This window comes from Heloderma suspectum, chromosome 5, assembly GCF_057233095.1.
Source record: "Heloderma suspectum isolate Gila_16-S chromosome 5, 16-S_ref, whole genome shotgun sequence".
Taxonomy (NCBI): domain Eukaryota; kingdom Metazoa; phylum Chordata; class Lepidosauria; order Squamata; family Helodermatidae; genus Heloderma; species Heloderma suspectum.
In genome coordinates, this window is record NC_139462.1 from 235,667,501 (window position 1) to 235,670,955 (window position 3,455).

The following is a 3,455-nucleotide window of genomic DNA, read 5'->3' on the forward strand; positions in this document are numbered from 1 at the left end:
CGGTGCCCGTTCAGCTGCGGGACGATGGCCGCGCCGTGGTACAGCAGTCGCACATAGCCTACAAAGGTCTCGGGCACGCCCTTCCAGCGCAGCGCCGCCCACAGGAAGGCATGGTGTACGTTGTCGAAGGCCTTCTCCTGGTCCAGCTGGAGCAGCAGCCCGCGCCACTGGCCCATGCGTGCTAGCTGGAAGACTTCACGTAGTGCGCAGAGCGAGTCCTGCATGGTGCGCCCCGGCACCGCGCTGGTCTGCGCACGCACCACGATCTTCCCGGCCACGGCCGCCAGCCGTGCGTTGAGCACTGCTGCCAGCACGCGGTAGTCAACGTTGGTCAGCACGATGGGGCGCCAGTTCTTGAGCAGCGTCAGGTCTCCGCGCTTGGGGAAGAGGACGAGCGTGCCCTCGCCAAAAGTCACGCTAGTCCGGTCCTGTGCCAGGCACGCCGTGAAGACTTCCGCCAGGGGGCGTGCCAGCCAGGCACGGAATTTCTTGTAGAAGGCCCAGCCGAGGCCATCGGGGCCTGGCGCAGAGCGGCTGCGCCCGCGCGCGATGGCCGCCGCCACCTCTTCCTCGGCGATGGGTGCCACCAGGCCGCGTGCGTCCTCCTCGTTCAGGCCCTCACACAGGCTGCGCCAGCCCCGCCTCCCGCCATCGCCGGGCATCGCATCGATGGCGTGCAGGAAGGCCTCGCTTTGGTTGGCAGCGATCTGGGTCTTCTTTGCAAAAAGGGCGCCATAGAAATCCTCAACGACCTGGAGCATCTCTCCCGGGCTCGTGCTGACGCCGTCCGCCTCCGTCCTGCGCAGCCCTTGGATGGCTGCCGGTGGGCTTGCGCCACCGCCCCTGGTCTTCGCCCACTCGTCAACATCTACGCTGCCACCACGCGTGCGGCACACCTTGGCCCGGCGCCGCCGGTCCCAGCGCTCGCGCTGGTAGTGCGCGATGCTCTCCCGCGCCTGTGTCAGGACCTTGGTGTCGACAGGCTGGCCGCGCCCGGCACGCGCGTGGCACTGTAGGAAGTGGTAGACGGCATCGTGGTAGCGGCGTGTCTCTGCGGAGTAGGCCGCCCGCTCCTGCCTCCGGCACCGCTGCCGCACCTCTCGCTTGACTCGCTCCCACCACTCCAGCGGGGCCGCATCCCTGTATAGGCCCGCCGTGCGCAGCGACAGCAGGCACGCCAGCGTGGTCGCTACCAGCGCGCGGCACTCCTCCCGCTGAAGCGCCTCCGGGCGCAGGCGCCAAAGGGGTCGCCCCCTCGGGAAGACTTCGCCCACAGCCAGCTCTAGGCGCAGTATCCCGTGGTCGGACCACGGGGTGATGGTCACGGCGCAACGCTGTACGTAGACACTCTCCGGTGCGCGTACCCGGTCCACGCGGCTGGCAAAGCACGGGTGGTAGAACGTGTAGCGTGCAGCGGCGCCGTCCCCGACGGGCGGATAACTGCCTGCGTACGCCCTCCGGCACCCTACTGGGAAGAAGTCGAGCACGTTAGGGGCCTCGCGTGCCTTGTCCGCCAGTCCGGCCTGTGCCAGGAAGCGCTCCAGCTCACGCTCGTCTGGCAGCAGCGGGGCGCCGCCACCATGCAGCGGGCGCTCGGCCTCGCCCGCCGTGTGCACCCCGCCCACGTACGCGCTGCGGTCTGAGAGCCGGGAGCGGTTGTTAAAATCCCCGGCCACGAGCAGGCAACGACGCGTGTGGCACGCGTTCCGCAGATGTGCCCAGAAAGCCCGCCGCCGTGCGGCCTGTACGGGGGCGTAGAGCCCGCAGATGCGGAAGGCACGCTCCTCCGCCGTCCCGCTCGCCGATACGCTCCGCAGCGTCAGGTCCGCCACCAGCAGCCTCCCCGGCACCGCTTCCACGACTCCGTCGATGGCGAGGTCGGCCCGCGAGCGGAAGAGCAGCGCCACGCCCGCCGAGCCTTCCTCGCCGTCGTAGGACCACACCGACGGCCCGGCGGTCCAGAGCCGCTGTGCTCGGCTCCGCTGCTGCTCGTTGGTGAAGTGCAGCTCCTGCAAGATGAGCACGTCCTGCGCCAGCGCTGCCAGGGTTGGCAGGATCTCCTCCGCCCTGCGCCACGAGCGCAAGCCCCTAGCGTTCCACGTCGCGAGGCGTAGCGCAGTCATGGCGTTCAGGGGGTTGCGGCAGCCGCAGACTTACCTACCCCCTCCGGAGGCCAAGCCGGAGGTGTAGCCTCACCAGGTCGCGCATCCGGGCACGCGTGGGGGGGTCCGGGTGACTCCCAGGGCGGAGGCGCACTGCGCTCTGGGGAGAGGGCGTACGGGACCAGGGCGAGCTCGTCCCCGGTGTCCTCCACCGCACTCTCCGTCGACCTACTGTCCGGTGCCCTGATATCTTTTTCTGGTCGCCTCCGGCCTCCCGGGCAGCCTCGCACGATGTTTCCTGTTCCATCCATGGCAGGAGCTGTCACTGCTCCTGAGCCGACCTCCACCATGCACGTAAAGTCCTGCCTTTCATCCAGCTCGCCGTTGGGGTCAGTCCCGTCCTGTTGCTCACTCCGCGCTTGTAGTACGGTGTTGGGGCCAGTTGGCGGGACAACTGACAGGTCTGCTGATAGTTCGGGGTCGGTGGGCAAGTCGGGTGTCTTCTGCGACGGCCGGCCCTCTCTATCCCTCCCCACCGGGGCTGTACCCACGCTTGGGGTCCCCGACTCCGTCGCGGCACCCCCTCCCCGCCGCCGCCTCTTCATCTTCCGGGCCTGCTGCGCATCCTCGGGCTGCTGCTCTCGCGGCGGGAGCGGCTGCACTGGCGGCGGAGAGGCGTCTTCCCCGCCTGCCTGCCCCTCCTTGGTTGCCGTCTGCTCTTCGGCTGCGCTCCCCCCTTGCCGGTCCTCTTCTAGACCAGGGTCGTTGTCGGCATGTAGGCGTTGGCCTGGCCCTTGCCACTCACCTTCCCCGAGGAGTCTGAAGGCGTTGCATGTCTGTAACACGGTGTTTTGTGCCCGCCACACCTCCACGCCTGTAGCCCGTGGCGCGGTGCCTGCAACCCCGGCATCCGGGGTCCTGCCTTTCTTTCCTGCCGGCCGGCGGGTGACCGTCCGCCAGTCGGCGCCCTCCTCCCCCTGGTTGCCAGCGCCCCCCCGGGCCTTTGACTCTTGGGCGCGGGCCCTGTCCGGAGCCCCCGGCCTCACACCTTGCGCCTCCCCTTCCCGCCGTCTCTGTTGCGCTTGATGCCAGGCCTGTGCCTCTGCACGCTCCCGCCCCGCCTGGGCGGCCCTGTTCGCCGCACCCCACCGCTCCTCGTCCTCCCGGTTGTACTGGGCACGCGGACACCAAAAGTAGGTGTGCCCGGGCTCCTCGCACAGGTTGCAGCGGATGCTGGCCTGGCAGGCGGCCGTTGGGTGTCCGCGGACGCCGCACCGCGAGCACAGCGGCGTGGTGCAGTTCCGCTGCCGGTGGCCGTAGGAGCCGCACTGGAAGCACGCCGGCGGCTGGCCG